At 46.6% G+C, this 22,659-nt stretch overlaps 1 long non-coding RNA gene across 1 annotated transcript; it reads left to right on the top strand.

Annotated features, from left to right (window-relative positions):
* Positions 1-263: 263 nt before the first annotated feature.
* Positions 264-8,509, top strand: LOC122457232. The gene is made up of 2 exons (XR_006276697.1): positions 264-597; positions 5,344-8,509. It is a non-coding gene; the product is annotated as an uncharacterized LOC122457232 (long non-coding RNA).
* Positions 8,510-22,659: the final 14,150 nt, after the last annotated feature.

The raw sequence follows: 22,659 nt of genomic DNA, 5'->3' as shown, positions 1-22,659 counted from the left end.
GGCTCCATTTCCTAACTATTTTGATGCCCTGATGGGGACAGGAGGGTGACCGAGGAGGAAGATGGCCCCCCCTTAGGCCTGCTCCAATATGCGTCTTCCCCAGTGAGCCCCAGAGCCAGCAGGGCACGGAAAGTGCCGCCAAGAGTGAGCCAGGGAACAGTGTTTTAACGACTGCGCTCAAAATACAGTCTGGCGGCCTCAAAGGGGAATCCCCTCTGCACCTGGGGCCCTGGCAACGGCAGCCAGTTGTGTCAGGCACTGTTAGTGTAAGAGTCGCTGCGCCCGGCCTTTGCAGAAACACAGATGCCTCATTGTTCCGGCAGAGACAATAGTACAAGAGGAAACATTCTGGGGTGTTGTGACTAAAACAACTGCAGATGAACAAATACTCCCTAGCCGCCTCCTGCTGCTGCCTTGCTCTTCCCTTGCAAGGGCCTTCAGCATTGGTACGTGGGGTCATATTGCTCACCTAGAAGGAAACACCTCCTGCAGCAAGAGTCGTGTTATTGTCCTTAGGCCCCTTTAAGGTTAACCATACTGGGTGACCCACGGGCACGGCACTTCGGGTATAGCCACACTGCACGCTCCCTGGTGGAGGTGAGTAGGGTCTATGCAGCTGCACACCACAGTGAAAAGCACTCTGCATCCACATTGCGGTGTGTAGCTCCATGCAGCAATGAAAGGCTCTGGCCAAGGGGGGTGGGGGGAGAGGCAGTGGGGAGCAGCTGGAGCCTTTCCCAGGAAGACAATCGCTCAAGCTCATCTCAGACCCTTGCCTCTGGGCACCACTGGTTAACACTAACCTTATGGGAAAACTTCCAAATGCAGCAAAGCTCTTGCCCACCATGGACATCAGCCCCAGAAGCTCCCCCAGGCCCCATTTCCTCACCCAGGGCCTCCTACAGGCTCTGATGTCTTCCTTTTTCCCAATGTTCTCTCCCAGGTCGGCTCACCCATCTCCCAGCAGGCCCCTCATTAGTCCTACAGCCCCTTGTACAATGACTTAGAACATTGTCTCCATCCGAGGATGCCAGCCAAATCTGGCACAGATGCAGCTGAGGACCTCAACCCTCTTAAAAGACCAGCAGTTCTGAACCACGTCCATGTTCTATGGGAGTTTGGAATGTGGTTCCTTCCTGGTGAAACATCCTACGCCTCTACTGAGTGTTCATCTTAGGATCTCATTAGCCTTGCTACCCACTGTAGGTAAGCCCTCTTATTTTTGTTTGACCTATGGGTAAATCAAATCACAAAGCAACTAATGCTGTGAACAGAACATCACTCAAATGTAGTGACCCAGGTGTCTTAGCTAGTAGTCCCCTCCTCTAATCACTAAGTATTTGGTAGTTCCTAAATGACTGGATGGATCTCAGTTTGGTGTGTTATTGATAACAGGCCACAAAACTGACAGCAAATACTCCCACATCCATGGAGCCTATGATGCCGATGAAAAGCTGCAGTAGATTGTGTGGTTGGACCTGGGAGAGTAGGGGAGGAAATGATCTAAACACTTTCAAGCCTCAGGGTTGAGTTTAAGAAGGCAGGAAAAAATCATTGTTGATTGTTCCATCACCCACAACAGTTTGTTCAGCGCTATGACTGGCCTTAGTACTGCCTGACTGCGGAGATGAGCCCAGGTCATGGGGTTCGGAGCTGGAGCCCAATTCAAATGTCTCCAAAGTTTTGGGTTGCTGTGATTGCACAAAGAACTTCCCCAGATTCTGGTTCTGACCTGTTTTTCCAATTTGGATCCAGCTCTGCTTTATTCTGCCTCCCTTGCAGTGTTGCTAGCCTCAAGTCTTAAAAAAAAAAATCACAATTCAGACCTCAAAATCATGAGACTGTCAGAAAAATCATAAGATTTTTCAAAATAATAAATTGTGGTTCATTTTATTTGCCTTCTGGGTTGTTGTTGTTGTTGGTTGATTGTTTTTTCTTTGAACCTTCAGGGGGCACTTGAGCAGTGTTTTCAAGTTGTTCTTCACAACCACAAGAGTGAGAAACTTAAAAAAAAGAAAAAAAAAACAAGCCAGCTTAGTGTCTTTCATAATCAGATGCTTCCTGGAACTGGAGATTTGTGGGGAAAAACATTAAATATTGTGTGACTCACAATACAATCTCAGCTGTTGGTAGTACAATCATTGTTCGGTTTGGTAGGAATAGACTGCATTAGTTATGGCTCTCATGGCTAATGCCCCCTAGCAGAATTGAGAGATCTGCATTCTAGTCCCAACAGCTTCCACAAATTTTCCCCCCATTCACTCTCTGTGCCTCAGTTTTCCCATCTGTGAAATAGGAATAATAATACTTCATAACTGGTCTGTTTTTAGTCATTGCAAATAGTTATAAAATGTTTTGAGACTGACAGATGGAGGAATGCTATAGAAGTGCAAAGTGTTGTTGTTGTTATTATTAATAGGAGGCCAAGTTAATTGGTGCTAGGAAACACAAAACTCTTTGTCCCTACACAGTCTTCTCCTCCTTTGGCTTTTTGAAGGTTGGCTGAAGAGGGCAAAGATTGTGCATTATTCATGATGTTGCAGAGAAAAATGAAAGCAGAAAGCAAAAGCAAAGGCAGCAAGAGACAGGGCAGGGAAGAGAGAGAGAGAGAGCTGGTTGGGAATTTTTTGGTGAATGTTTTTATTTTTTTGCCAGTAGTTGCCAATTCATTGAAACCAAGAGTCAAGTTCAATGAAACACCCTGCTCAAAACATTTTTGGGTAAAATGTTTTGAGATTGTTGAACCACAAAGTTATGGTTTTCCAGAGGATATGATTTTCTGTTTAGAAATTTTGGTAAAGTTGTACTTAAAATGGGGAGGGAGGGAGGAGGCTGAACTCTTTTGAAGTTATAGAAACAAAATGCTTTGACTGACCCCAACCTAAAAATCTTCTGGCTCTTTGGTTTGCAAACGGTTTTGAATTTTCCTTACAATTTGGGACAGGAAACAATTAGAAAATGTCACAAGTTCTCACCGGGTTGGAAAATATCTCCCCGCTGTAGCCTTTTCTTTTTATTTAAAGTGAATTTAGTAATGTGGTGTTACAACAGGGTTAGTGGGCGAATGCAGTGGAACCACCACCTCCCAGACTCTGCCCCATCAATGGATAGGATCCCAGCAGCCTCTGGGCCACCTCCGTCCTGTGAAGGACCAGACTGGCTATGACACCAGCACTGGAGAGTTCTGGGCTACACCAAGGGGATTATGGGAGTTTGACACCACTTCCTCCAATACTCTGGAAGGTAACACACATTGAGTGCAAAACATGTCAAGAATGCATTTGTGTCTGGGAGCTGTACCAGTAATCTTGGGAGACCTACCCAGAATTCAGTGAGCTACAATCTGTGTAGTGCAGAGTGGACACATGGCACAAACGTAAGGTATCTGATACCGGCACAACCACTGTGGTTATGCAACTACGCACACAGTCGGAGTATGATGTGCCGATGCAATTTAACCAGAGCATGCAATACCAATAGAATTCCCTAGCCAAGAGTGAAATGTAATGCCTAGTGATATGAGGACACTCGTGCTTAGTTAGTGCCATTCACGTACAGCCACTTGAATGTCCAGCTGGCAAGTGACACAGAGACTTTCACCGCAAACCCAGGGGTTTGAATCCAGGCCAAGTCAGAACTCATGATCCCAAACCATCACTGAATTATAAGGATGCCTTATACGAAATGACCGGGTGCATCCCAGTCTAGTTTGAAGTGGACACAAAAGTCCACCTGTCACTGACACTAAGCGATTTTCTAAGTGGAGGGGCTAAGGACTGAATGGGCTGTATGCTTCATTCCCACCCCTACATCTCATCCCTCCAGGTCAGGATAAGGCAGGTGTTTGTGGGGAAAACTTACCCAGCTGCCTGGGTCTTAACATCTGTGTGGATTGCCAGTGGGCCTTGATCTGCAGGGAGGTCACTCCAGCACCTTCCACCAGCACTAAAAAGAGCTACCCTTAACATGAGCTAGAGCAATCAGACTCCAGCATGAATAACTGGAGATCCTGCTAGGCAGGCACGAGAGCAAACCATCTAGTATTTTTCTGATTGCCTGGTAGTAGCCAGCTGGGGGTTGCCACCCCCTGGCTCTCCTTTCGGTCTCATTCATGCCCTCGTCTTTCCCAGGATCCGTCAACAAGCTTCTCACATGCCTAGCTCAGCCACAGCAGTCCCAGCTGATAAGGTCTCAAGGAGCAATGGCCTTTCCGCAGCTACTTGTCAGCCCTCAAGAGGGGAAGAGGTGGATTCAGGATCTGCTTTCTATCCACGCCTCACTGAGAGCCCCTCGCTGGGGTAACCCGCATGGCTTTTATGGAGCCACATCAGGGACGAATTTGGCCCAGTGATAATAATGAAAGCAATTCTCGCTGTTGGGGGTGTGGGCGAGAGGGGAGGTCATCACTAGACTATTAACCCTTTTGCTGCTGGTCTTGTTCTTTGCTCCATTGAATCCAGAGGTGTATTAGTGCGTTTTGCTGGCTGGATCACTCAGCAGCGGTTAAGGGGCCAATGAAAGACCCACACTGTGCCTAGCTGAGGGTTGCACCAGTGATCTGCACTGAGTGGTGTGGTGTTCCATCATCAGTGCGTTGATGGGGTCAGGCCTGGGTTGGGTAGAAGCAGGGCACTGACTGGTTGCATGTTTGTGGGGCATAGTGCAGAGCTGATGGCTAGAACTCCTGCATAATTGGAGAGCTTGGGAGGATGTTTGGGAACTCCCTATGACTGGGCCCAATGCAGGGTTTATGACTGAGGTGTACACTTAAGGAAGGGAAGGTGCAGATCTGATGGCCTGGAGCATGCATCCAAGAAGGCACATACTCAAAAGGAGGCCAGTGAAACAGCAAATAGGCACATAAACAGAGGGTAAAACATGTAGGTAATTTGGTGTTGTTTTTTTTTTTTTCCAGTGTGATCTCTTTGGGCTGAAAAAACTAAATGGGTGGGTGGGGAGGGAACTAAGTGATATTGAAAACAGGAAATGAAATTGCTGAAGACTAAACTTAATGATGGGCTCTTTAGAAATACTATAGAGAGATCGGACAGGATTCCGAATGATGAAGAGTTGAGTGTTTTGAACAGAGTGATTCTTTCTAATGCGGCACACACAGCGTCGCCAGGCAGGGGCATACTACCTGTAATTACATTTTTATTCTAGTAGATTAATTGCCTTGATGAATTCTGAACAGAGCTGGGTGTGTGTGTGTGAATATCTTGCAAATCAGTAAGATCTCTAGACTAGCTTTCCCCTCTGAGATGAGAAATTGATATTGATGCTTGTTGCTAATTTAAGGTCTGATGTGAGCCGTCTTTAATTTCTGCCTTTCATTTGGACCAGGTTCGTGCTCGACCAGTTGACCGGGGCTCCTTGGGAGAGATTAGCATCTTTATGAGAAGAGACTTCTCTGTCAGTCAGAGAGAGGAACCATGTCACCCTCAAATGCAGTTGCTCAGTGAAGAATTAAGAAGCATAAAGGGTGAGGGGAAAGGCTCTGGGAATGTGAAATGATCCGTAAGGTAAAAGCGCCAAAGGAGAGCTGTTGGAGATACACTGGAAATTGTGTAGAACAGAGAATTCAGTCCCTGCTAGAGAGCCCTATGGGGTGCTTTAAACATTCTAGACAAAGCAGATCATTCCCTATTAAACTGAGCTGGGATGGGAGTAGGAGAGGGTCAGGGAGGAGCACTGAGCTGGGATACAGGGGGATGGGGGCACTGAGCCAGGAGGGGATGGGTGGGTCACTTAGCTGGGGAATTCAAACCCTTGGGCCCTGTTTACTCTTTTCCCTGTGGAAAGCCCCCCCCCCCAAGGTGGGCATGTGTGTGGCAAGGGAACCCGCTTGGTATTACAGCTTCAAGTGGCGGCTCCTGTGCCTGGCAGGCTGGGGATGCCAGGGCCGGTCAGCATTTTCCACTCCTCGCACTGTTTTCATTCCACCCTGGGTCTCTCCTGCTGCACGGAGGCTTTTGAATCCCCTCCAACAGAAACTTTCCACCCTCTCCAATCTCCTTTCCCCTTAGCCACCTCCACTCCAACGAGAGCTGGCGTTTTCTGGCCCTGCTTTGAAGCCATTCGCACAATGCGCAATTGTGCCCGGCAGCTTTGTGAGAAGGAACAGAGAGGGGATTTCAGAGCCACTGGAGACTGGGTCCTTGGAAGCCATGGTGCTGAGTAAGGGCTGATTGCAACATGAGGGCCTGGCCTGCAATGGGATGGGTTGAAATGGCCATGCCCTTGTGGGTGGTACCACCATCCCTGAGACCCATGGGTCGCTGGGGCAACCACCTCCTTTTGGATGGCCCATCCCAGGGGCTATCGGCCTACTTAGCCAGCTCCACAGGCTGCTGCAGGACAGGGTGAATGTCTCCATATTGCCCCCATCCCTTTTGGGGTAATAGTGGCCTCTGGCTGGGGAATTACCTTGAGCAATTGGAGAACTGGCCTGAAATCAGCAGGATGGAAATCAATCAAGACAAGGGCAAAGTACTGCACTTCAGAAGGGGAAAAACAAACAAATGCACCACCCCGTACCAGGGAATAACCGGCGAAGTGATGGTACAGCTGGAACAGAGCTGGGGCTTACAATGTGATGCAGTTGTGAAAAAGGCTAATATCGTGGGGTGTATTAACAAGCATAAGACACGGGAAGTAACCTCTGGCTCAGTCCAACCAACAGTCTCTGGCTCCGTTCTTCAGGATGCTCTTCTTTCCTGCACCTGAGAGCAGTCTTGTGTTTCTGGAACCATTCCTGCTCTGGGCTACTCCATCCTTAACCAGGACTCCCTGCAGCTCTCCTCTCTGGAGCTCAGTTCTGGGTTAACCAGCTTAAGAGCCTTTGACAATTTCTCCCTTTTTCCTTAATTAGCCTCCAGTTTCAGAGTGCCCAGTGGGCCTCCCTTCGCCTACTGATGTCTCCTGGTGGCTACCCTCCTATGTTGGAGGAGGCCACGTTTATGCTGGTCCCCTTCTCCCAACTCACCCCCCTGGGAGCCTTCTTTCCACCTCTTTACAAGGCTCCTGGCCCCAGGATCTTAAAGAAACAGTAACAAAATGACCTTCTAAACACTTCTTACTCCCGGGTCTGCTTCCTCTGTCCCAGGTTCTTGTACATATACTTGCACCTTTCAAATTTTATAATTGGGACCTTTCAAAAAGGGCTCTGCCCAGTGACAGGGTGAGCTAACCATTAGCCCCCCACTACCATTGGGGCAGACTGTTCTATCACAGATGTTATAAAGAGGACAGCGATCAATTGTTCTCCATGTCCACTGAAAGTAGGACAAGGTGTAACGGGCTTAATCTGCAGAAAGCGGGATTTAGGTTAGATCATAGGAAAAACTAGCCATCTCTAAGGGTAGTTAAGCTCTGGAACACGCTTCCAAGGGAGGTTGTGGAATCCCCATCACTGGAGGTGTCTAAGAACAGGTTGGACAAACATCTGTCAGGGCTGATGTAGGTTTACTTGGTCCTGCCTCAGCGCAGGGGGCTGGCCCGGGTGACCTCTCGAGGTCCCTTCCAGCCCAACATTTCTATGCCTCTGTGATTCCATGGTGGGGATGTGGGTGGAGGAATGAAAGGGAACATAAACAGCTACAAACATGAAAATGGCCCAAGAAGGGAAACATCCCCCGCCCCCCTGGAGGGTGTCTCTGTGCAGCCCTGACTGTCCCCCACAGCCGGTGAATTCTTTTCATGCTGCTGGATGATACTATTGGCTCCCAAGATGGGCAAGAATTGGACACTAGGGCTAGAGGGTAGAGATTGGAAGGACCCATTCCAGGCTGCCTGCTCAGGTCTAAGCTGCATGGAGGCCTTGGTTCATCCCCGAGCTGGAGCAGGCACAGTGAGGAACAGGCTGCACCTCCCCTATTGGGGGGCAGGGGTGCTGGTTTCCAGGACCAGCACAGGCTAAGCAGCCCTAAGGTCTGCCCCAGCGTGTTCTTCGCCTCAGCGGTCCCATAAGGCATTGCAAGGGCTCAGAATTGCGATAATATGGGACCACCCCCGTCTGCTTCCTCCCTCTTTTCTCCTAGCATGGACCACATCTTAATAGAGAGATGGTCTCTCACACATCTCCCCTTCCCCATTACTCAACCTCTCCTTCCCTCCCCCTTGCCCATCACCTATCCTGCTTCCCTTCCCCGTCCTCATTCGTCAGACCCATCTCTCCTCTCATTTCCCATCACCCAACCCCACTTCCCTTCACTTTCCTCATGAGCTGGACTCACTTCCCCATCACCTGGCCCCACCTCCTCTCCCATTCCCCATTGCCTGGTCTTAACTCCCCTTTCGTTTCTCATGATCCAGCCTCACTTTTCTGCCCATTCATCAAAATGCAACTCCCCTCTTGTTCCCCACCTGGCCTACTTCCCTATTGCTAGATCCCGCCCCCCCAACACACAATTCCCTTTCCATTCATGGCAGAGTAGACCCACCATTTCATAACCATACTTATGGGATCGATCCATCAATGGCTATGAGCTAAGATGGTGGGGATGCAACCCCATGCTCTAGGTGTCAGATGCTGGGAGTAGATGACATGGGATGGATCACTCTGTGATTGCCTGGTCTGTTCATTACCCCTGCAGCACCTGGCATTAGCCACTATCAGAAGACAGGATACTGGGCTAGATGGACCTTTGCTCTGACCCAGTATGGCCGTTCTTATGTTCAAGCAGACCCACCACCCTTCCCATTTGTCATGGCCCATATCTCTCCTGCTTCCCCATTTGCAATCTCACAATGTTCCAGTGACAACTTCAGCAACTTGGAAAAGAAGTAACGGGGAAGTATTCCATGTATTTTTTAGCTGCTTTTAATGAGATTTACCAGCTGGAAACGGGAAGGAGGAGCCATCAGCATGTAATCAGCCAGCTGTCCACAGACCACCAGCAAGCGCACTGCAGACCACCAGTGATCAATGGGTCACAAGTAGAGGACTAATGATCCCTCTGATTTACCCAGCATCAATCACCACAGTATCTAGGAGCTGAAACTCAGCATCCAACTTACTGATTTGTCTTTACCAAGTGACTGATTACAGCTGTGCACACTGTCAGAAAATGTGACATATGCCCCTGGCAGGGGGCAGTGAAAACGAAAGCAAGTCTAGCTTGTGCGACCATTACAGTCTTCCTGCAGATGCTGCAGCGCATGGGAAGTGGAGTGGAACGTAGCTACATATAAAGCAGAAAATAGTCCTTTCTGAACAGGACGAAGAGGCTCTTGAAGCTTTCAAAATTAAAATTCGGTTCTTTATCTGCTTTTAGAGTTGTGAGATTCACTGAATTTTTTTAAGTGCACCAGGAGCCCCCTGCCCCCCCAAAAAATTGGGGAAAATCAATCATTTGGGGACCACCCACACATTTTTTTTGTAAATGTTCAGCAAACCAAAGAGTGCAGGTTTTTTGGTGCAATGAAATACTTTGTTTCCCAGCTTTTAAAGTTTTTTTTAATAAAATTGAAGGAAACATCGAAACAAAGAATTGTTTCAAATTGAAGAGTCAAAACCGTTTCCTTTTGACAATGTCCAATGAAATGTTTTGATTCTTTTAGATTTTAACTGAAATAATTCAGCACATTCAACATGAATTCATGAAATGTGGCAGTCAACTGGAATCTGCACTTCTTGCTAAAGCTAAGCCAGGGAGGGAAATTATCACCTGTTCAGAAAGCCTTCAAACAGCCAAGCAACCTGTAGATCTCATCTAAGCTCCCAAATAGGGCTTAAGTGGGCACATGGGTCTTGTGCTTGTCTCTCTACTTGGGGATGAATTTCATCCTGGCTGAGCCACTGCAAAAAATCAGGTTTAAGTTTTTCAATGCTTTTTGTTTCAGCGGGGTTCATGACCTTTCTGTGCTCGCTTTTCACCAATCTACCTCGCCAATCTAGCTACAGTCTCTGACTATACCCACCCCAGTAGTACTGAAGCACCTTGCTGGCTGGAAGGTTCATAGGAACATCAAATTTTAAACCAGTATTCCAGTCTACTGTCTGAGTTAGATGGTCTATGGCCTAGTAAACAGGGCACTAATCTACAAGTCAGGATATCTGGGTTTTCTTCCCACCCTTGCTCTAACCAGCTGTGGACTCAAAAATCCCACCTTAACTCCAAGAGCATTCTTCTTTCTTCTCATAATACCACTATATAATATACGCAGGCCTTGCAGTTCTGGCTGCCCCATCTCAATAAAGATAAGTTATAAGTGAAACAGGTACAGAGAAGGGCAACAAAATTAGGGGGATTAGGGGGATGAAGGGAGATGAATAAGATGGACTGTTCAGCTTGGAAAAGAGACAACTAAGGGGGGAGACTATGATAGAGATTTATAAAGCCGTGACCGGTGGGGAGAAAGTGAATAGGGAAGTGTTATTTACTCCTTCACATCACACAAAAACCCCGGGTCACCCAATGAAATGAATAGGCAGTGGGTTTAAAACAAACGTAAGAGGGTATTTCTTCACACAACACACAGTCAACCTGTGGGACTCAGTGCCAGAGGATGTAGTGAAAGCCAAAACTATAACCGAGTTCAAAGAAGAATGAGATCAGTTCCTGGAGGATAGGTCTGTCAATGGCTATTAGACAAGATGGTCACGGATGCAACCCCATGCTCTGGGTGTCCATAGCCTCTGACTGCCAGAATCTGGGAGTGGACAACAGGCTCATTTAATAATTGCCCTGTTTTGTTCATTCCCTCTGAAGCACCTGGCATTGGCCACTGTCAGCAGACAGAATAATGGGCTAGATAGACCTTTGGTCTGACCCAGTAAGGCCATTCTTATGTTAAGCACCTCTTATCCTGAAAAAAAACCCTTAATGTACAATGATCACTTGCCTCACTTTTGTAGTGAAAAGCATGCTGCAGCAGCATTACATAATGATTTGGGCTGGACTATGAGGAAGGATATGACACCCACTAGTAACTGCAAGGGGGCATGTGATGGGGTGTGTGCACCCGACACAGGGCTTCACAGCGGATAACGTGGCTAGGGAGGCCAATTAACTCCACAGGCTGCACCTGGAGGAGGAGCCAAGGAGCAGGGAACTAATTGAGAGCAGGCTCAGCTGGGCAGGAACAGGGGGAGCCTGTATAAAACCAGGTAGCTGGTAAGAAACAGGAGCTTCTGGGAAAGGCAGGTAGCAATTCTCTGGGAAGTGAGCAAAGGGAAACTGGCACAGATACAGAGAGAAAGGGAACCAGGTGTGTTAGGAAGCAGTTCTGGGAAGGAGCAGTGAGAGCAAAGTCCTGAACTGAAGGTCTTTGGACTGAAACCAGAGTAGAGGGTGGTCCTGGGTTCCCCCACCGACCACTGAGGGAGTGACACCATGTGGCAGTGGGAGGAAAGACTGCTTGGGAGAAGGGACTTTGCTACCCCAGAAGGGGGGAACACTGAGTGAGCTGGCTGGAGGGCTGAGTCACAAAGAGGACTCTGTGTTTCTTCAGTTTGAGAGAAGGGCTGCAGGCCAGAAGGAGAGACAGAATGACAATATGCAAACCACAGATGAGGGAGTTGACCTCAAGAGATAATTGCCAGAGTGACCAGGGGGAGGTGCCAGACCAGTAGTGAGTGGTGCACAGGGCAGGATTTGGGTAGCTAGAAAATAAAACTACCTAGCGGAGAACAGGAAGGTAGGGTTCAATACTCCATTGAAACAGTTATCCATAGCTTACATCAAGCATGTACAGTAGCTATTTTAATAGCTATTTAATAATAAATGCATCCGATGAAGTGAGCTGTAGCTCATGAAAGCTTATGCTCTAATAAATTTGTTAGTCTCTAAGGTGCCACGGGTACTCCTTTTCTTTTTGCGAATACAGACTAACACGGCTGCTACTCTGAAACCTATTTTAATAGGCACTGGCCTTGGCGCCAGGAAATCTGGGTTCCTTTCCATCTCTGCAACAGATGGTGGCACTGTCCCCACTCTGTGTGCCTCTGTTTCCCCATCTGTAAAATGGGGATAACATTTCCCATTCTTTGTAAAGTGCTCGGTGATCTCTGGCTGAAATGCATTAAATGAGCACTGGGTGATCACCATTTAAGAATGAATTAGGTGCTGCTGAAAACCAGTTTCTGTCCGTTCCAGGCAAGGAGCTCACTGCAGCATTTTTGAAGCCTCACTTTTAATTTTTACTATGCTCATTAACAAAAACAAGGAGTGACGGCCACCGTCCCCTGAATCAGGCCACGGGAAGTGGAGCCTTGGCATTCCCTCCCTTTGTCATATCATAAATATTTCCCTGATGAATCCCAGACCAGGTGATGAGTGATACAGACACACAAATTGTGTGTCATGGAAAGAGTTACTCACCCCCACATGGGAGCTGAGTTTCCCCCACCCCCATGAATGTGCCAAGCTGGGAAATGAATGCCAATGCCTTTTCATTAGATAACAGTTCATGTGGCATTAGCCTCTCAATGTCTAATTTCCCCTCCAGACTTTTCCTTCCCAGCTGTAAATAAGCCTGCGTGGCATGTAACATAGTGCATCCCGACTTCCTCCACAAAGCAAAAGCCCAGAACATCTCTTCATTCATGAACCTGAATGCAGGAAGAATTAAAAACATTGGCTTGTTTGAAAGCCCCATATGCCACTGTACTGTGTGAGATCTATAGAAGCTGCAGTGAAGCAGGATCAAGGGTGCAGGGAGAAGATAGCCTGATATTAACTTGTTTAAGAGTGTTTGTAATGGCATGGAAAGGTCTTTTCTTTCCGTTCACGCAGTTTGGTTATATATCTGGCATCCTAGAAAATGCCCTACTGGATTGGCTCAGTAGTCTCCCAAATCCTAGATCCTGCTGTTCTGAGGAAGGATGACCTAGCGGTTAGATGCCAGCCAGCATTTCAGGAAACCCAGATCCAATTCCCTACTTTCCCCAGCACCATTCAATAGGACCTTAAGTAAGTCACTTCGGCTCTCTGCACCTTGGTTCTCCAGCTGTAAAATACAATGGAGATAATGACATTTTCTTGCCTTAGTAGAGGGCTGTGAAAATAATTACAATAAAGACCCAAAGAAGATCTCTGTGTAGCTTGAAGGCTTGTCTCTCTCACCAACAGAACGTTCATCCATGAAAAGCTATTACCTCCCCACCTTGTCCGTACAATAAAGATGGTCAGGTGCTGAAATTCTATGATGAGGGACTATGTATGTACCATAGGCAGTGGCCAGTACCGGATGCTTCAGAGGCAGGTGCAAGAAACACTGTGGCTGGCAATAGTGAAATAATTGTGCCCCCCAGGGAAAATTTCTGTCCAACCCTCATTGTTTAGAGCTTGGGGCTTATGCCCTGAGGCAGGAGGATCTAACGCCCTTCCAAAACTCTTGGTTACTCTTCAAACTATTCACTATTTATGGAACTGGGTCAGGTTCTTTTTCAACATCCACACCCAAGTGTGAGGCTCAGAAAAGAATCACATCCCAGAGAAGGAAGGTAACAGCCCCTCTCTGTGTAGATCTGGTACAATGGCAGCTGGGCTGTTTTGCCTTCCGTTTGGGGTAATTCATTACCAAAAAGACAGCAACAATCTGGAGGGATTTCAGAGCTCCAGAAATGAGGTGGGGCCTGGAGATTCTGGTTAAATGTGTGAAGCTTACTTAACAGATGACTCAGAAGGGACAGAGTACTATTTTGAAAATATTTGAAGGGTATAAACATCAAGGAGGAAGAGGAATTATTTAAGTGTGATTATGTGGAACTTTTACAGTAACCTGGTGTATTTAAGCCAAGAAAAAATGAAGCTGGCTATCAGAGAAAACTTCCTGACAAAGGGATAGATTCAGCTGTGAATAGTTTCTGAAGGGAAACAGTGGAAACCTAGTTGCCTGGGAATTTTACAAATATAGATCTGATGATGACAAAGTGCTAATTGATGTCCTGTGGAGAAGAATCCTGCATTGACTAAGAAGATGGGCTGATTGGGGGACCTAATTGATCTACCAGCTCTATTTTCTGTGGTTATAATTCACTTCTAAGTTCTGGTTTAATGACACTAAAGTGAATGGAGCTGCAGCAGAGATGAATTTGGCTCTATGATCTATAATCTATAATTATAATAGATTATAATGAACATTAGCACCATGCAGGACATGCCAGATAAAATAAGAACTGGCCCTACACATCTTCCTAATAAAACCTGTACAGAAAAAGTTTCATGTCCAAAAATGTTTGGTTAATTATCTTGCTGCTATTTTTCATTTTTATACCTCTGTACATCCTGTTTTTTGGCTGGGTCTGGGTCCTATATTGGATTTGGATGGGAGCTGGTCTTGTCACATTCCCCCCTGCCCCCCCCCCACAAAAAAAAGGTTCCAAAATGTTTTGGAATCCCCCCTCCCTTTTTTTTTTTTTTTGGCCAGTTCTTTTCTGGGTCCTGGACTAGGATGGGCTGGAATATGTCAAGCTAGGCGGGTCTTGAAGAATTTCTGGCCCAGCCAGAAGTGTTTGAAATCTCATGGAAAAGCCTGGTTTGATAAGATTTTCCACCCAGGTTTGCAGCAGAAACCTGATCAGCTAGCTTGCAGGAACAGTCAAACTTTTAGGACCTTTTTCATTTTGACTGAGGTGTGCCCAATATCTCTGCTGATTGTGAATTTTTCCTGGAAAGATTATAAGGAACAGGAATACACTGGTCTCAGGTGATATAAAATGTTTTGAAAGGGTCATGGTCACACTACCAACTAACTGAAGAGTTTAAATATAGAGTGTCTTAAAGTGGAGGATGTGGGCTGGGCATTATGAAGCTTGATATGAATACAGTCACAGAGAACCCAAATATAGCAGCATCTCACTCGTGCAAAAGAACCAGTAAAGGAATATGAGTAGGAGCTTTTCCTAACCTGGTCTCTAGTACCCTCCACAAAGCACAGAGGACCAGATTCTCAGCCTGTGTGAACTAGAATAGCCCCATTGACTTCAATGGAGTCCCATCAATTTACACTAAGTGAGAATCTGACCTGTAAAATCCAAACTCCTGGGATTTGGCCCTATCAACAAAGAAATTAACAATAAAATAACCAAAGTCAGCTCCAGCCATCTGACTAGGCTTGGCAGCTGCTAAAATTCTTCCCTCACAACTGCTCAGCCTACACCCTAGATCCTTTCTTCTGAGAGAGCCACTCCCCTATTTCCCTGGGTCATTTGATTCAACGAGTCAACAAAGTCACCATAACCCTTTCCCAGCAGGACCAATCTCTGTTAGGAGAATAGGCGGGTTTAAGCTAACCCTGTCAGCCAATTACATTGAAACTGACTAGGAACAAAAGTGAAATTGAACAATCTGTTTTCAGTGTCCAAACTCAATGAAGTACAAAACAAACTAATAGCCCCAAGGGCAACCATTCTTCCAGCTGTCACCATCTCAGACAATGTGTTGCCAGGGCAGATCTTCCTGCAGTTTAGTTACCATGATGATAGGCATCATAGAGATACCCAAAGGCCAGAATGCCCATAGATTTCAATGGCAGCGGTACCGGAATAAACAGCCAAGCCCTTGAGTCTCACAGGTATATGACAGGAATTCAGGCCGAAGCTGGCCCTTCTCTTCAGCAGCAATCCACAGACTTTGGCAGAAAACTCTACAAGACCCTTCATGTGAACACTTGAAACATCTGTTTCTAATCTTCCTGCCAGCTTACAACCCCCCCACCCCCCTCCCTCCCCAGTCTGGTTAAGCGGAAAGACCTTGTCGGAGCAAAGTTCTCGGTAAATCACTGGGAACGCTGCAGTACTCTGGATCACTGGAGGCTCATTTTTCATTGGCAAGGCAAAAAGCAAACAGAGGGTAGCACAGGAACTGCTGCCGTCAGCGCTAAGTGCAGCTGCCCCATTCGCTGAGAAAGCGCCTGGGTCAGCGACCCTGGCATGGCCCAGTTTCTGCTTAGGTGTAGGCTTAGCTTTGCCATGAGAAATACCGCCTGCATTTGAAAGGTTGGGACTTGTTTGGAGTTTTTTCCCCCTCTTCTTCTCCTTCTTCTTCCCCTTTTGGGGTCTTGTTGTTGCTTCTGTGAGGTCCAACTTTCATGTCCAATCCAATCCCTGCTGGCAAAAATAGGCACCGGGCGGCTTGTGCCAGCAGAGAAAAAAAAGCAAGCAAGCTGAAGTGAAAATAAATAAATAAAGGAAAGCAAAGGGACATCCAGGAATCATACTCTACAGCCAAGCCTGCAGCATGGGGGTGGGAGGCCACAAGCCTGCACTGGCAGCTGCTCTCAGGGAATGTCTCAGAACTTGTTTGCTGCAGTGCTTGGGCAATATGGGGCCAGCTCCTCCATTGGTGTAAAGCACAGTTGCTTTGTCAATGGCGCTGTGCCGGTTCACACGGGCGGAGGAGCTGGTCTGGGCTGTCTTTGGAAAGCCCTGCAAGCTCTCTCTAAAAGCCAGATGTTATTTCAAGCCCAAGGCTCTGACTCATCATTATAATTAAATTAATTTATAGTGACCTTAGACTGTGAGCTGTTTGGGGCGGAGACTACATGTTCGTATCCCACACAAAACAGCACACCAGGGCCCAGATTCTGTGTGCTACCACAAGAGAAATGATCAATACATTAACAAGTCATTCCTTCAAAAATAATTGTCTGTACATCCTGTAGTCAAGTGTTTGTTCCCCTGGCACCTACAGCTCTTTCGTGGCTCAGATTTAGATCCATGCAGGGCATCCACCTCTCCAAGAGTAATTAACCTCTCCCTGCACAAAGCTGGCATCTCAAGCTAACTGGACTGTGTATGTGTGGTGGTGGTGGAGACAGAAATCATGGGCAGCTCTTGTGTGGTTGCTATTCTGACATAGGGGCTAGTGGAGTTGGTACTCCCCCCTCCCACAACCGAGGGAGGGCACTGGATCTGAATACTTTTAGATCCCGTACCCCTACTGAGCCTCATGTCTATGTTGGTTTGTTCCAAGCCTGCGCTGATTCCCCATCCCCACTGGAGAATGTCAAGGATTTGGAGACTCCCTGGCCTGAAAGCTGCGGTAATCTATAGGAGCGTAGGTCATAGGACTTGAACCTCTGGGTCACCTTGTCCATTCCCCTGCTATTGCAGGTGACCCCGCATTATAATCCCATTTCAACTCCATCTTAAAACTAGTTAGGCTGTTCCACAATGTCATGCCCCTGAGGGTTAGAAACCTCCGAATGTCCAACCTACATTTATTCCTGTGCCACTATTATCCATCAGCTCCAATGGCTCTTCTCCCTCCTTGGGGTTCCCCCCAGATGTAATTTATGCCAGTTGCCAAGAGCTTCCGGAGTGATCCCGGCAGCCGGGACCAACCAAGCACAGAGGATCGCTACCCTTCTTGTCCCCCCTGGGAGCTGTGTGCCACTGGCAACACAATGAATGTTATCCCAGAGAACTAGACCCAGGGCTAGATTAAGGCCAGCCAGGGCCTGAGACACCCTCTGTAAGAGAGAGAATTCCCCAGTGTGTGCTACTTAGTCTGGTTTTGAGACAGTACTTCAATAAACGTGCACTAGGGAACGTTGAGTGCAGGCCAGCGGGATCCACACAGGCCCCTTAGTGTGCAATATGCTAGCAACACTCGGATTTCCACCCCTCTAGTGCAGACCAGTGCAACATGCAGACAAGCCCTCAAGCCACCTTGTTCTCTTGATTCCCTCAGGAACTGCCCCCCTCCCGTATCTGAGCTTCTAGGACGTTCTTGCGGTCCTTTCACCTTGACTCGTCTGAATCCTTGAGGGCTTTTAAAATGTGCCACTGCGCTTCATGGCGTTCCCAGATTGGAGCCAGAGGCAGGTTCAGCTTTTCAGCAATGGGGAGATGTGACTGGTGGTTGGGTGGCTATTCAAAGCATCCTCCTGCCATAGGTTGGGTGGAGTACAATGGAGAGCTGTGTCTTTAACCATCTGTTCCGACGATGGCTTGTATGACTCTCAGCTACTCACATATTCTTAAAAAAAGAAAAGGAGTACTTGTGGCACCTTAGAGACTAACAAATTTATTAGAGCATAAGCTTTCATGAGCTACAGCTCACTTCAAGTGAGCTGTAGCTCACGAAAGCTTATGCTCTAATAAATTTGTTAGTCTCTGAGGTGCCACAAGTACTCCTTTTCTTTTTGCGAATACAGACTAACACGCCTGCTACTCTGAAACCTGTCACATATTCTTGTATGTCTTGGATACCTGCCCCAGCTTATTAATTGCCACATAATAAAGCTTTCAGCAGGTCTGTGACTCGCAGGGCTTGGCTTCAAACGTCCCATCTCCAGGAGAATAGAACTGTGCCTGTCTGTTCTGTAATTATAATTAAGGAGGTTTGCTTTAGGTCCCGCTGAAGTCCAGACCAGACATCTTCAAACCAAACACATCTTCCAAGAATTATGAATTTCACCTATCTCTAGCTGCCACACAACCAAATTCAGGATGGACCTCTTTGGCCAAAGTAGACTAAATAAGCCCAGTTTCCTTAGCCTCTCCTCATAAGTCATGTGCCCCAGCCCCCTAATAATTTTCATTGCCCTCAGTTGGACTCTTTCCAATTGGCCCACATTTTCTGTAGTGGGGGGCCCTAAACTGGACACAATACTCCAGATGTGGCCTCACCAGTGCCGAATAGAGGGGAATAACCACTTCCCTCGATTTGCTGGCAGTATTCCTACTAATGCAGCCTAATATGTCGTTAGCCTTCTTGGCAACAAGGGCACATTGTTAACTCATATCCAGCTTCTTGTCCACTGTAATCCCCAGGTCCTTTTCTGCAGTTCTGCTGCTTAGCCAATCGATCCTCAGCCTGTAGTGGTGCATGGGATTCTTCCGTCCTAAGTGCAGGACTCAGCACTTGTCCTTGTTGAACCTCATCAGATTTCTTTTGGCCCAATCCTCCAATTTGTCTAGGTCACTCTGGACCCTATCCCTACCCTCCAGTGCATCTACCTTTCCCCACAGCTTAGTGTCACCTGCAAACTTGCTGAGAGTGCAATCCAGATGGTTGTTGAACAAAACCGGCCCCAGGACCGACCCTGGGGCACTTCACTTGATACCGGCTGCTAACTAGACATCAAGCCTTTTCCTATGAGCTGCAAGTGTTTCTAAAGCCCCAGTGCAGTTTATTCCTCACTCAAAGACCGCAAAGGTGTGATTGACTAATATCCTGTGTGTGTCTCCTAACCTGGAGATGACCTTTCTCTAGGATTTCCCTTCATGTCCAGCAGGTTCCCAGTTTCTATAAAATACCTGGCTTTGGTCTTCTCTGGGCTTGCAGTTAAGTAGGGTCAGATGTGCTGTGTTTGTCTGAAGGATTCCACACCACCCATTGCTCAGGGCATCTGCATTGCTACTGGACAGTAAATTACCTACCAACAGAAGCCCTTTCAACAATGTTCATGCTCCCCGGATAACGATTGTTTGCATGTAGCAGACAAGAAGATTCACAACCTTCTGGGTTCATCACCAGGACCTCTGTCTTCTCCCCCTCCTTCCCATGATCATCTTACAGATGCCAGAGGACAGAGGATTAGCCAGATAGTGGAGGTATAATATATTGGAGTCAAACATGAGGCTAAGCAGAAAACATTCTCTGGTAGTTTCTTGCCTTTTACTTCACTGCCAGATGGGAAGAAATTTGTAGAAAGGAAGGATATATTCAGGAGCTAAATGCATGATTTTATAATATTCAGTGTAGTTGTAGCTGTGTCGGTCCCAGGATATTAGAGAGACAGGAGGATGAGGTATATCTTTTATTAAAAGATATCTCATCCACCCTGTCTTTGATTTTATAGTAGATATACTTTATGTAGGTATCATATATAAATGTGTGTGCATATTGATGAATTTATGTTGCAGCTTTCATCCAAGGATCTGAAGCAACTTGCAAACCTGAATTAAACCACAAAACACCCCTTTGAGGTGGGGAAATATTGCCCACACTTACAGCTGGTTGAAACTTTCCCATCAAACAATTTTTTTTTCAATGAAAAATGATGTTTTGACCAAACTGAATTTTTCCCTGCCCCAAATTTAATTTGGGCCAAAACAATTGAGACAGTTGTTTAAAAAATTAATCTAACTGAAACTTTTCATTTCTTCTTGATTGATGATGGGAAAAAAATCCCTGAACATTTTCACATGGAAGGGCAAAGAAGCTGCTTCTTTCAGTTTTCTTTCTGCAAATATTTAAATTGCAACCTTCCCTGTGCATACCTATTTTTGCAGATAGTAAACTCTTATCTTAACTTGGTCTCTTTGTTGGTACATTTCTGGGGATTGGGACCATGTCTTGGTATGTGTTTTTATAGTGCTTGGGGACTATAGTAATATAAATATGAAATAATAATAATGAATGGCTCATCTGAGGCATAGAGTAATTAAGACTAAGATTTTTAAAAGATCCTAAGAGAGTTGATCACCCATATCTCATTAGGAGCAGGGAATCCAATCCTAATAATAATAATAATTATTATTATTATTATTATTATTATTATTATTATTACTCATTATTATGTACTGGAAATGGGTACATCCTGGTAGCCCGCAGCAACATGCCTCCGAGCCCAGGTCGACAGACTTGGGCTCATGCTACAGCACTAAAAGTAGCCATGTGGACCTTGCTTTTAAGTTGTGGCTTGGACTGGAGCTCGGGCTCTGAAACCCCCGTCCCCCCATCCCTAGACTAGGGTGAGCAGACATCCTGATATTATTGGGACCATCCCAATATTACGGGCTTTGTTTTATATATGCAACTACTGCGCCCCCCGACCCCAAAAAAAAGTGTCCCGATTTTCACACTTGCTATTTGGTCACTCTCCCCTAAACTTCAGTGCCTGAGCTCCAGCACAAGCTGTAATGTCTACACAGCTACTGGTAGCATGAGTCCTGCACTACAGGCTTGGTGGTTTGCTGCCGCAGGCTGTGTAAACATACCATAAGAGCCCTGGTCATGGCCAGGACACCATTGTGCTAGGCGCTGTACAAATACAGAGCAAAAAGATGGTCCCTGCCCCATGCAACTTACAATCTGAATATAAGACAACAAACATGTGATGACAACTGGGGAGAGGCAGACAGAAAGGGAAGGATTTGCTCACTGTCAAGCTGTGGGTCAGCAGCCAGGTCAAAAACGGAACCCAGGAGCCAGTTCCAGCCCCTCGGTCACCCACCAGAAAGAAAAAGTTTGCAATCTTCCTCTACAGGCCAAACAGGTGTAATTAAAGGCCTCCCATCCTACAAACAGAATATGCAGGAAACATACTACCATGCAACCCTGCATGTCTATAGCAGACTTCCTGGAAGCATCCTGGGGAGCTGCACGATCAGTCGATGGTCAAATGAATAATGAGGGATGCGCAATTTCTAAAGGGATGACTTACGAAAACGAAGCCCAGATACAGAACAAAGAAGAGTCTAACAAATTTATTTGAGCATAAGCTTTCGTGAGCTACAGCTCACTTCATCGGATGCATTGGTTTCTGTCTGGATTTGGAAATGTCGACTGCTGAAGCATTCCAATTGCCGATCATCAGTGACAGGGTTGAGGCCCTGTCTACACAAGGAAGTTGAGCCAGTTTAACTAAATGGATTTAATCCACAATTTACGATGCGAACCCATTTGCCCACACAGGTGAAACCGATATAAGCCAGGTGTAAACTGAGATGTGTGTTCACACTGAGGTTTGCATCAGTTTTTTAAAACCAGTTTTAGTTCAACTCGTGCATGTGTGGACAAGGCCTAAGCCACCCTTAGTATGCTGTTGCCAATGTGTACTGGTCCGGAACTAGTGTTGGCAGAAATTTTCTGGACACATAGTTTACTCACCAAAAAATACAGTTCCGGGTGGACCAAAACTATTCATGAATTCAAGATGAATTCAGCAAATTGTTCCTGATAGAAACTTTTGAAAGTTGGAGGTTTCATTTTGACATGTTCAAACTAGTAAGATTCTGCCATCACATTATTCTGCTTAATTATTATTATTAATGACTCCTACTACAATAGCTACAATACTACTACAAGATAGAGGTTAAAACTTGATTGGTGTCCCATTGTGCTACATGCAATACAAACACATAGTGATGGCCAGTCCCTGCCTGGAAGAGTTTACATGCTTAGTGTAAAACTTGAATGGAGCAAACAAACAGCGGGGCACCTAAGGAGAAATGGGAGAACGTATTCCATTCATTTTGGCAGAGATTAGTTGACATGAAACTTGAGTGATTCTAGAGGGGAAGGCATGTTTAAGACACTTTTGGTTCTCTTCAGTTCAGTTGACACTTATTTAATCCAAATGGTTGACAAACAGTTGGGAGGAAAGCTCTCTTTGTGAAAGAGCCAACATCTCGCCCCTTCCGGGGGAGGAGGGGGGGGGGGTTCAGAAAGCTTCTGCTCTAGATCTCTAGTCCTGCAACTAGTCCAGAATCCTCTGCACCAATCTTCGTTTGCGTGGCTGAGTGGTGCAAAGGGAAGAGACACATTCCTAAATCCATGCTGGGGAAATTCCCAATGCTGGGGGGAATCCCCAGCAGGCACAGCGCTGGCCCCTCTGGCTCCTTCTCCAAAGCCCGGGCACAGAAAGCAGGCCAGAGGTGGGGTGGCATGGGCGAAGCCAGCAAGCACCCTGCTCTAGCTATCCCCTGTGGATGTATAGCCCCTAAGGGGCTCTCTCCAGGTTGGGCGGAGGGCCCCAGAT

This window comes from Dermochelys coriacea, chromosome 22, assembly GCF_009764565.3.
Source record: "Dermochelys coriacea isolate rDerCor1 chromosome 22, rDerCor1.pri.v4, whole genome shotgun sequence".
Classification (NCBI taxonomy): Eukaryota; Metazoa; Chordata; order Testudines; family Dermochelyidae; genus Dermochelys; species Dermochelys coriacea.
This window is presented reverse-complemented; position numbering and strand designations above follow the sequence as displayed.